The sequence below is a fragment of the Leguminivora glycinivorella genome, chromosome 3 (assembly GCF_023078275.1).
Source record: "Leguminivora glycinivorella isolate SPB_JAAS2020 chromosome 3, LegGlyc_1.1, whole genome shotgun sequence".
In the NCBI taxonomy this organism is placed as follows: Eukaryota; Metazoa; Arthropoda; class Insecta; order Lepidoptera; family Tortricidae; genus Leguminivora; species Leguminivora glycinivorella.
This window is the reverse complement of record NC_062973.1, coordinates 23,074,817-23,087,975: the sequence shown is the minus strand read 5'-3', so window position 1 is coordinate 23,087,975 and position 13,159 is coordinate 23,074,817. Positions and strand designations below refer to the sequence as shown.

Genomic DNA, 13,159 nt, shown 5'->3' with positions numbered 1-13,159 from the left:
TATTTCAAGAAAACCTTGGGCGATCCCGCCTTCTAACCTTTTGTGCTTTATTTTCCTACTTGTCAAAAGTATAAAATCATGCAAGAGTTACCCCGGCAACAGTCTTAAAAATTCATAATCTTAAAAAAAATTGTATGCAAATTGACAGTTCAAACTAACACTGACAGATCTGTCAGTGTCAGTTTGCATACAATTTTTTTTAAGATTATGAAAATTAAGACTCGTCTGTTGCCGGCCTTACTTCTGGAGGTGGCGTTTTTTTTTTAAGGAAGGCAAAGATCTTTGTGTTTTTGCAAATTTTTAAATGTACTGTACATATACATCAATAGTAATAAAGTGCAGGTACGACAAATGATTGACATTTCTATAAAAAAACGACATTTTTAACCTGTAAGCAAACTCCAAAAATATGTTTAATTTAGAAATATTACTTTTTATGAGTAAACATAACTTCATGATAGATAATCAGTATGTAATAAATAAATATTGGGGACACCTTACACAGATCAACTTAGCCCCAAACTAAGCAAAGCTTGTACTATGGATGCTAAGCGACGATATACATCCTAAAATAGATAAATACATACTTATATACATAGAAAAACATCCATGACTCAGGAACAAATTATCTGTGCTCATCACACAAATAAATGCCTTTACCGGGATTCGAACCCAGGACCGTGACTTAGCAGGCAAGGTCAGTACCGACTGAGCCAGACCGGTCGTGTGTGTGTGATTGCACTTGTATGATTTGAAAGTTGAAACGTGTCTTTCTTGGTAGAGGTACATACCTATACTTAAAATTCAATGCGTTAAGGCTTAACTTTTTTATATCTAAATGTCAATTGTTCGTTGTATGGTTATTTTTCATACTCATGTTTTAAATTATGCGAAAAATACAATAAATTGTAGCAAATCGTGAGAGTAAAAAAACGCGCGAAATTCAATTTTTTCATGGGACGTTAAACCCGCGCCCATACATTTTTCAAATTTGCCACCATTTTTAGGGTTCCGTAGTCAACTAGGAACCCTTATAGTTTCGCCATGTCTGTCTGTCCGTCCGTCCGTCCGTCCGTCCGTCCGTTAGCACTAGAAAGCTGAAATTTGGTACCAATATATGTACCTATATCAGTCACTCCGACAAAGTGAAAAAATAAAAAGTGTAAAGTGGGGACTGATTTTTTTTTCATTCCAACCTCAACGTTATATTGTTGGATAGGTATTTAAAAATGAATAAGGGTTTACTAAAATTATTTTTTGATAATATTAATATTTTCGGAAATCTAACTCTAACTTTTGAACCATATGTTTAAAAAATCTGAAAAAAAATCACAAAAGTAGAACATTATAAAGACTTACTAGGAAAATTGTTTTGGACTTGATAGGTTCAGTAGTTTAGGAGAAAAATACGGAAAACTACGGACCCTACACTGAGCGGGGCCCGATATATACGTTCTTGGCCGGTTTTTTACTCTCACGTTTTGCTTGACTGTCTAAACTAAACTAATAAATAAACATTTTTTCTTCATTTACATCTCGTTTGTCTCCTATCAAATAATAATAAATAAGAGCCCAAACGGTTAGAAGGCGGGATCGCCCAAGGTTTCCTTGAAATAAGATACCTACTTTTTGGTTTCATACAAAACAAAAACAGATTTTATTATATTTTGCCGCAAATACTACTATATTTTACTCTGGCCCAAATACGCATTATTTTGAAAAACGCTAAAGAAATTTTCGAAATTTATAAGTACCTATGCAAAACTAAGTAACAACACGCTAAGTAGCTCTATGCCTTTGTTGTTTTATAAAATGGTTTATTTTTCATGCCTTTTACAATTATTTCAAAAACATATCAAAAGCGTGGTATTGTGTGGAGATTGTTCGCTAAACCATTTTCCAAGATTATCGGGTAAAAAATGAATACAGCAACACTGCTCATAGCAAAAAATGCAATTTCTTGAGACAAGATTTGTAAATTTTGTTGCAAGAACTAGCAAGAAATAATATCTTGGAGCAATAATGCTTTTGTTTTCGAAAGTCTTGATTCAAGATTCAAAAATTTCGACTGTCTTGAGACAAAAACGAATTTTTCCGTAAGATAGGTACTAGGTACCTATACAATACAATTACATGCAATCAGATGCAGTATTTAATCCTAGCTATAGTTTGTACAATGCTTATAAGCCAATATTTAGGTATATAGATTGCGGTACCGGTACCCTCTTCAGTACCAGGACTAAAAATTCCGGTACCTGCGTGGTACCGGGAATTCCCGATACTTCGATTCTTTCCAGTACTAATTCTTTTTCCAGCAAACATTACTAAAACCCGTGACAAACGAATATTGTAATGTTTCGTCAATATTTGGAATTATTTGCTTCTTATCATACAAATGTATAGTCCTTAGTCATATTATATTATAATACATTCTTCATTGTTAATTTAACTGAATCTTGAGTGAAACTAGTAATATCTTCTACCGAGAAATATATTAGGTACTTACTTTTAGGATTTCTAATTCTTGATTGTTAATGTAACTGAATCTTGAATGAAACTAGTAATATCTTTCACCGAGAAATATATATTACTTGCTTTTAGATTGTCTTAATTTTTGATTGTTAATTTAAGTGAATCTTGAATAAAACTAGTAATATCTTCTACCGAGAAATATATTACTTGCTATTAGAATGTCTAAATTATTGGTTGTTAATTTAACTGAATCTTGAATGAAACTAGTAATATCTTCTACCGAGAAATATATTACTTGCTTTTAGATTGTCTTAATTCTTGATTGTCAATTTAACTGAATCTTGAATGAAACTAGTAATATCTTCTACCGAGAAACATATTACTTGCTTTTAGAATGTCTAAATTCTTGTTTGTTAATTTAATTGAATCTTGAATGAAACTAGTAATATCTTTTACCGAGAAATATATTACTTGCTTTTAGATTGTCTTAATTCTTGGTTGTTAATTTAACTGAATCTTGAATGAAACTAGTAATATCTTCTCCCGAGAAATATATTACTTGCTTTTAGATTGTCTTAATTCTTGATTGTTAATTTAACCGAATCTTGAATGAAACTAGTAATATCTTTTATCGAGAAATATATTATTTGCTTTAAGATTGTTTTAATTCTTGATTGTAAATTTAACTGGATCTTGAATGAAACAAGTAATATCTTTTACCAAGAAATATATTACTTGCTTTTAGATTGTTTCAATTCTTGATTGTTAATTTAGCTGAATCTTGAATGAAACTAGTAATATCTTCTACCGAGAATTATATTACTTGCTTTTAGATTGTTCTAATTCTTGATTATAAATTTAACTAGATCTTGAATGAAATTAGTAATATCTTTTACCAAGAAATATATTATTTGCTTTAAGAATGTCTAAATTCTTGGCTGAATATTTCAATAATTCTTGGGTGAACTAAATAATATCTCCTATCAAGTAACATATTACTTGCTTAAATACTTTTAAATTGTTCATTTGAGAATTGAATGTAATCTTGAGCCAAGTTTGACTCTACATCGGCACAAGAATTAATTCTTAAATCAAATCTGCTTAATCATTCTTAAGGTGAGAAATAAATTAGTTTCGATTTGAGATATAAATTTTGACTCAAATAATATTTGCTTTCATCCAAGATTTTCGATCTTGAATATGAAGAATTTTAATTTTTTGAAACGTTAGTGAGATTATCTTATTTCAAGATATATATATTTGAGTTCAAGAAATATTAGGTGAAACACATCTGGTTCTTGTTTCAAAAAACCATTTTTTTCTGTGCAGATGATAACCGATTGCAGAATGCGATGGCAGGAGGTTACAGACGGTTAACAAATAAAATAACAAACTTCTCTGCCGATATTCCTCAGCTCTTCCCGTCTATAAATGTATCTATCGTACCAATAAATGTATCTATCTATCTATCTATGGTCAGACATACTCTATGCCTGTTTCGGATAGATAAATTATTATAAGATCCACTAGGGAGGGGGTGGGGGAGTCAAGGCCGACCGGGTGACACACATCCCGCGCCACATTGCCCACATTCACCTTCCGTCCGCCACCAGCACCGCCACCTGCCGACCACTGTCAAGGCTGCCTTGCGAAACTCACAATGATGGACCAGTCTTTAATACCACAATCATGACGAAATCATAACCTTCATGCCAGTTGCAGAAAAATAGTCACTGAAAATAAAAACATAAAAATACTGCACTCTTTTTCTCGCACCGACTCGACTACCGGGGTGATTGCCACTAAGTCGCCTTGAAGTTCGATTGAAATTATTTCTCAACTGCAACTTTATAAGGCCCTTCATATTATTATTCTATTTATTGTGTTTATGTCACTCTTATGCCAATATACAATTATACCTACTAGTTTAGTACGGAATAGAAACTTCAACGCGTTCAGAATTAAGTCCATGTGAAATCGTAGAGATTTTTCTGGTAAATTATTCATGTGGCTCGCGTTGGGCGGACTTTCGACGCGTTCTTGAGAAAGCCTTTCACTCTTATCATGGGAGACACACTTTTAAATATACCTACAAGCTCCAATTGCGATATGATATGTGGTGACTACCCACGTTAATTAGCCCTTTTGCATAGGTAAGAACTAGATCAGTAACATTTAAAATGTTAAGTAGATGATTATCATAAATCTAAGTAAGCGGGACAGATCTTGACTGGGGGGCAAATGTAACTGATCCAATTTTCCATGTCTTACAATGTTTGCATTATTTAATAGTGTCCACCGGTTATATATGGTGGGCGTGTTCAGTGGATACATGTAGAACTCAACATCATAGTGTAATATTGGAAAAAATGGATAAGTTACAATTGCCCCCCAGTCGAGATTTGCCCCGCTGTACCTTAGTCCTAGTCCCGTATTAAGATAAAAACAAGCCTTATGAGGGAATCCAACATAACGAATTAAAAATTTGTTCATAACTAGGAAATCATTCTCAGGATAGGGCGCATAATAGTGGCTCCGGAAAGAATAACTGATAGTGGGAATAATACTATCAAATGACTGTTAGGTTAGATGTGTAGAGAGGATTTCATATACTACCAAATGACCGTTCGGCTGCTGCTAGTCATCTGTCATACACGCAAGCGTGGCGCACTACTATACTATGCGGGTGCGAGGGAGATACACAGAAAGTAAGTTACAAAGATATAGCGATTATGTCAGTTACACGTGGCTAAGGCGTTCGTTGAAGTCCTAAATTACACATATAAGTATATCTTATCAAACATCAACAATAATATAATCAATTATTTTGATTGAATAACGTAATGGTAGCATAAAAAGTCAATTTTCCGCATCGTGGTAGTCTCGCTCGAGTGACCTCTCCATTACTATCGCTATGCTTCATGCTTTTGATAACTGTTAAATTTTACTTAGCCGACTACTATGTCTAATTAAATTTCACGCACATATTGTATTTACTAGCAATATTTTTGCTGTTATTCATGTGATCATTTGACAGTATTTTTAACCCCCGACGCAAAAACGACGGGGTGTTATAAGTTTGACGTGTCTGTCTGTCTGTGGCATCGTAGCTCCCAAACGGATGAACCCATTTCGATTTAGTTTTTTTTATTTGAAAGCTATGTTAGTCGGGAGTGTTCTTAACCATGTTTCGTGAAAATCGGTCTACTATGACGGTCGGGGTTTTTTTTTCAAAATTTGAATTTTGTGGTTAGGTTATTATAATAATTATTCTTTCGCTTCGCTTCAGTTACAATTTGACAAAACTATACCGCGTAACTAGTCCTAAATGTGCAAGTTTGATAACAGTTTGCCTTGAAACATTGTCGTGTGAAATGTCACTATACCACGACCACGACAAAACCGCGAATATCAAATATGTGCAACTGCAACCGTGACTGCGATTATTTAATCGCTTTGATTATCTTCACATACTACTTACAATAAGACCTTAAATGATCATTTATTTTGATACTAGCTTTTGCCCGCGGCTCCGCTCGCGTTACATTCGAAAATTGCGGAGTGCTCCATACAAACTTCCACCCCCCATTTTAGTGAAGTGGGGCGTTAGAAAGAAACAAAAAGTAGCCTATTTCACTCTCCATTCGTTCATCTATCCCCACTTTAAAAAATCACGTTAATTCGTCGCGTCGCTCCGTTTTGCCGTGAAAACGGACAAATAAACAGACACACACACATTTTCCCATTTATAATATTAGTATGGACTTTCTCCCTACAGGAATAACAGTACTGTCATGCAGATCATGAATAGCCCGCATTATCTTATAGCCCTAAGTCCTAACTCCCCGTGTACAATTTTTTCTTACTTAGGTTACTTAGGATTCTAAATTCAAAAATGACAATTGCTTCTAGGTCTATAGGATAGGCACCCATATGTCACAGGGATACCGTGCGAGCGTAGCGCGCTGCCCGCGTAACGGACGCGTTTTTATAGCTGGGGAGTTTATTGCAAAACCTTAAATTTTTTGACCAAAGCATGAAACTTGGCACAGTTGTTCCTTATATCAAAATAAGCCGATTAAGATCGGGAGCCTTCGGGAGCCTCCCCCCTGGGGCCCGGGAGGGGGGGTCAAAGTACCGCTTCACCCGGCTTGGTTTGAAAAATTCTAACTTACCCCGTTTAGTTAATAGGTCATGTTTGGTATCGTTTTCGAGTAAATCAATAACGTAGAATTCGTTTTTAGTACTAAAATTATAATTTAATGGTAAATAAAATAAAATAAAATAAAAAAATTTGAAATTTTCATCCATGATTTACAAATTCAGGTCATCATAAATGACAAACTGTTTGCTTTTTCTATAAATAAAAAATATGACATGATAGCCTATTTAATATAGATTATAAAAAATATAACTTTTATCCACCGTTACTAATGTTAAGTTCCACAAAAAAATTACTTTAAGACGCGCGGCGTCGGGACGCCGCGAGCGTAATTTAAAAATGCCTTTATGTTAGAAACTCTATTAGACCCCGTTTAGCTATTAGGTCATGTTTGATATCGTTTTCGAGTAAATCAATAACGTAGAATTCATTTTTGGTACTAAAATTATAATTTAATGGTAAGTAAAATTAAAAAAAAAAAAATTTAAATTTTCATCCATGATTTACAAATTCAAGTCATCATAAACGACAAACTGTTTGCTTTTTCTATAAATAAAAAATATGATATGAAAGCCTATTTAATATAGATTATAAAAAATATAACTTTTATCCACCTTCACAAACGTTAAGTTCCACAAAAAAATTACTTTAAGACGCGCGGCGTCGGGCCGCCAGGAGCGTAATTTTAAAATACCTCTATTTTAAAAACTCTATTAGACCCGGTTTAGCTATTAGGTCATGTTTGATATAGTTTTCGAGTAAATTAATAACAAAGAATTTATTTTTGGTACTACAGTTATAATTTAATGGTAAATAAATAAATAAAAAATATTCATCTATGATTTGCAAATTCAAGTCAACAAAAATGTCAACTGTTTGCTTTTTCCTTAAATAAAAAATATGATGTAAAAGCCTATGCGTATGTCACCAAACACCCAGACAAGTTTGGTGGAAACTTCCTTCACGAACTGCTTGGTGTCTGATGACCATGGTCCAAATGTTTCAAATGCAATTGCCGCAAATATGTAGTTGTTTTTTAAAAATGCATATTTGCGCGTTTAAACTGGGCGTTTTCAGCAGCAGTCCCTGGTTTCTGGGCCGAACGTTAGACGTTGGACGGAGCCAAGTTATCCACACAGGTCACGCGCCAAGGGTCGTCCCAGAAACCAAGGCAAAAGCGAGCAACCATCAGGCCGCTTTCCGTCTGCTGCTGACAAGCCGACAGGTTCGAGGGTTGTCGGTATGTTCACTGTGCCGAGAGCCTTGCGGATTAAATCGTTAAGTGCAGCGTGTCACAAAATTCGGCCAGCACTAGACTGGCAGTGGAGTCCGTGGTGCCCTAATGCGTCGGCAGCAAGGGTGTGGTTGGCATGTCTTTAGCCCCAGTCTTAGACAAATGGCAGTATATGATGAAGTAAGGCAGCCTCGGAAGGAGGTATGTTCTCCAAGTGTCGATCTTTTCTAGTAAAGAGGTTCTTCCGGCACTCATTTACTGCTGCGTAAGGACCCTTGATCTGAAACAATATGTGCATTGTCATTTTATTTAAACAGATTCTGCAACTATCAAATTACAACATTTTGGTGGATCACCTTCACTATTACACACTTACCTATCATACAAAATAATTACAAACTTTAGTAGAATCTGATTAGCCTATCTATGATATTGCTCCATCTCGTAATAGTTTGAAGCCTTGCGTGGCCATGTTTCTCCCTTGTTGATCGTTTCAAGCTGCGTTTATCGTACCTATCCCATACTATGTCTAATCTAGAAACGTTTTCTTTTGGCTTTGAAGCTTAGCCAGGCCACCCAAGGTGTCAAACTATTACAAGATGGAGCAATATCAGAGGCAAATCAGATTCTACTAAAGTTTGTAATAATTTTGTATGATACGTAACGTAAGTAGGTAATACTGAAGGTTACGTGATCCACCAAAAAGTTGTAATTTGATAGTTGTAGACTCTAAAATGATAATGCACATATTGTTTCAGACCAAGTCGTTGCGTAACGGTGAATGAGTGGTCGAAGTACCTACCTCTTTAGGTACCAGAAAAGATCGACAATTGGAGAACATACCTCCTTCAGAAGCCTCAGCCGCCTTGCATTAGCATATACTGCACACAGTGTACCAGGGGCCCATTTCTCGAAGCTACAAGTTACAATTATCAACTGGTTGTCAATGTCTAATATGACAAGTTGCAAAGAGACTTCCGCTTGTAACTTGTAACTTTCAGTTTTGAGAAATGGGACTCAGGGCGTTCTTGTTTGGAGTCAGGCGTTGGTGCCACACCAAAATTTGCCAAGTCCGTCTTCTTGGAGATCCCAGTCAGGCAACACTGAAGTGGCCAATATATGCTTAGAAGTTACAAGATGTAAATGTAAATCAGGTTGCAAACACCGATGCAACTGCATAAAAAGGGTAGAGACTTCTTTATGCAGTTCCATATGTACCCAGCTATGTCTCTGTGAAGGGAATGTATAGTATGAGTATGAGTATGAGTAATCTGTCAATTAGGACACCACAGACTAAACTATAAGTGCTAACTTTTCAGTGTTGGATACTCTATGGCAGTTCCGACTCAATTATAATAAGCTCATTAAAATTAACTTTAGTTAACTATAATAAATTAAAAAATAGAACTTCATACAATTTCTATACTAATTTGCGATATCTGGCAAATTTTACTGCATCTGAAACACATTTTTTTTATCTCTCGCGTTATCGGCCAATCAGAGACGGTTATTACAAACAATTGGTTGCTAGGTAATTCGATGTTGATACAACGGTGAACGACTCTATTGACATTAATTTTAACTTGCATGAATGGTGATATTTCCATCTATTGATGATGAAGATGATGACTCGTAGAAAAAGTAATAAAAGTATTGTATACAATAGTGATATAATTAAGCTTTTCACTCTCGTACCGTACTACACATGGGACTCGACTGAAAAGTTTTGTATTATATCACGATTGTATAAAATACTATTATATAAATTTCTTACAGGGTTCACTACAATGAATAAATAACAGGTACAGTCGGTCTTTAGATCGTGTGGTCCAACCCGAGTGTTGCCGTTGTCGACACCGGAGTCAATAATAATGAATCTTTTTCTATTTATGCATTAACACACCTCTGACACTGGATATCAAATATATGAAAGAGGCGCGTTCCCCGCACACAGTCTAAGCTCGGGTAGGTGAACGCGTACTATCCTTTGTGAATAGGCTTTAATATCATATTTTTATATTTATAGAAAAAGCAAACCGTTTGACATTTATGGTGACTTGAATTTGCAACTCACAGAATTTTTTTTTTTTAAATTTCATTTAACATTAAATGGTCATTTTAGTACCAAAACTAAATTCTACGTTATTTATTTACTCGAAAACGATACTAAACATGACCTAATAGCTAAACGGGTTCTAATAGAGTTTTTTAAAATAAAGGCATTTTAAAATTACGCTCGCGGCGTCCCGACGCCGCGCGGCTTAAAGGTTTTTTTTCTGAAACTTAACGTTAGTAAAGGTGGGTAAAAGTTATATTATTCATAATCTATATTAAATAGGCTTTCATATTATATTTTTTATTTGTAGAAAAAGCAAACAGTTTGACATTTATGATGACTTGAATTTGTAAATCATAGATGAAAATTTCAAACTTTTCATTTTTTTTTATTTTATTTACCATTAAATTATAATTTTAGCACCAAAAATGAATTCTACGTTATTGATTTACTCGAAAACGATACCAAACATGACCTATGAACTAAACGGGGTATGTTAGAATTTTTCAAAGCAAGCCGGGTGAAGCGGTACTTTGACCCCCCCTCCCGAGCCTCAGGGGGGAGGCTCCCGAAGGCTCCCGATCTTAATCGACTTATTTTGATATAAGGAATAACTGTGCCAAGTTTCATGCTTTGGTCAAGAAAAAAAAGGTTTGGCATCTTTTTGTCGATAAACGTCCCCACTATTACCCCGGATAGTCGCGGAAAGTGTGCTAATGCGTGCGCGATGTGCGCAACCAGCCGCGCGCGATGCGCCACCGCCTCCCGTGACTGATCCGTTATATTGCCAGTGCTGTACGGAATCGACACATCGTACTAATTATCAAATGTGCCAAAATTAGCAACGTTTGCGATCAAAGTCTTCCACAAGTTTTTGATGTTTTACGTTAACTCGAAAACGTAGTAGCGAAGGAAGTTAACAGTTACTTACTATTGGCTTAGTCTGAATATTCTCAATATAGGATTCAGTGAATTTATCAATATTTGTTATTTCCATATCTCTGGACCATGGGGTCCCAGACTTTTGGGAGGCGCACTTGGGGCCTAAGGCGTAGATTATTTATTATTATTACAAAATAAACCAACCCAATTTTTAATCGACTAGACATTCAATTGTTGTCAATTCAAGTTCAATTGCTCTTATTGTTTGGTATTAATAATGTGAACTAAGAAGCTTTTGTTGTCATTGTATTGTATGTTATTCCACCAATAGACTCAGTGCAGTATCTTGTCGTAGTTATATACTTACGGTCTACCTCGAACTTTAACATACGTCAAATATTAGCTATAGATACGATATGAATTAGATATTTCACTGACTAAATACAGTTTCTTCAAACAAAAATACTCGAAGACCTAGAGTTACTAAGGACTGTATCGTTAAGTATAAGGACAAAACAAACCTCGTCTAAATGTTGACATGTGCATAATTTTGTATTATTATGTTCCGAGAGTATGATCTTAAGGTATTGGTAAGTACTATTTGATATAAGAAGGCCTGATATTTTTTTTATTTTAGGGACTTTATGGTACTTTCATCAAGGTCTAGCAAATAAATTTCGGACAACCCCTATCTGGCTTAATTTGAGAATATTTCAATGACTCTTTGTACGATTTCAACAAACAAAGGTTAATATGCTGCCAAAATATATTCTTTAAGAGTCCTCTTCATGGTTTTTCCAATTGGGTACTTGTAGAATAAATGCGGCGAATTTATATAATTTAAAAAAACGCAATTTTGAGCAACGTTCCGGATTGCCGTAAATTTTTGATGCTAGCAGGATGAGAGAAACAGATAAAAAAATTAGCCATAGGCCAAAGTCTAATTGACATTCATGGTGTTTGAACAGTGCTTAAACCAGATCGATATAAACAATGTATGATAGTCAAATTCGACATCAAAGTCGGAGTTAGAGTAAGCACCATGCCACATTTTCTAAATGGCCGCCATACACAGATCCTGAACTATATTTTTTTTAAATAACAGTGGCTAGACTATGTCCAGATATTCTGCTTTGTGGATCATGTGTCGTTGAGGTTCGCACCATACAATTTTTTTTCGCAATCGTATCGTCTTTTACGCACTTTGTGAATTTTCTAGTAGCATTTGTCCGGAATCGTAATTGGTACTCGGGAGGATTAAGTCAATACTGTCTAAACCATATATATGCTTTACGTCGAGTTTCTAGGACAAAATGTGTACCTTATTATGTGCCTTATTAAGCCCATGGCTTGTTATAAGAAAAAAATATAATAGCAAATAAATACGGCTACTCAAAATTGTCTTCATACTTAACGATACAGTCTTTACACTGAGAGAAATTTGCATTGTGAATTTAACAAGTTCGACTTGTTGCGGTTTATCCGTTTGAATCAGCCAAACGTATGTTTAAAACAATATGTGTCAGGTTGTTTTTATAAAATCGACTTGTTGATTCAAATATATTGCCGATTCAAATGACAAGTAGCTTGTTGTTTGAACCAAAGAGCACGTAGGCGCTATTTTAACCAAAAAACTTGTTGAACGAACATGAAAACTGGTTGTATTTTCTCTCAGTGTATTTGCCTTGTGTAGTAAAGTTCGAATCCAGTCGACAGATTTCCAAATGCAGGAGGCATCCGTACCGCGCCAGACTTTCTGCGATGTGTTGCGTCTGCTGTCATTCGCTATTCAATGTAGCTGTCAAACTAATTAGTATTGACAACGACCACTTTTACGGTCCACCTTGCACGGTAACATTCGGTTTCTAATCAAATTATACGGCTGCTTCAATGTCTCTTTAATCGTAGCTTACATTTTACAATGTCACGTGACCTATTCAAATAGGTTATAATGTCATCCGAAGCTTGAAAATATTAGAGACCTTAAACTTTCGTGAGACATTTCAAATATTAGCGGCGGCATGGAGTCTAGCCGCCGAATGCACTCAAGCCTGATGATTGATTTCCATATGACTCTAAACTTGTCGCCAAACGCGATGTTTTAACGTGAGTACATCCGTATATTTAAATGTTTAAAAATAATGTAAAATGCATGGCATTACATTATTTTCTTATGTAATTATAGTCTTCGTGCGTGTATGCGGATTTCCAGCTTTATAATGATATTATTAAGACTTAATCGATTCACTAGCCCGATTGTATTTTCCTACAAATTGGAAAAAGAAAATGTTTTCAATTAATCTAATAGTGAGTATACTGTCATTGACACCAATAACGTATTATTCACTGAGTC

At 35.1% G+C, this 13,159-nt stretch overlaps 1 protein-coding gene across 1 annotated transcript in view; it reads left to right on the top strand.

Moving 5' to 3' along the window:
- Window positions 1-13,159, top strand: part of LOC125242643 (all trans-polyprenyl-diphosphate synthase PDSS1) — a 109,431-nt gene that overhangs the window by 85,688 nt on the left and 10,584 nt on the right. The gene's annotated exons all lie outside the window — the stretch shown is intronic.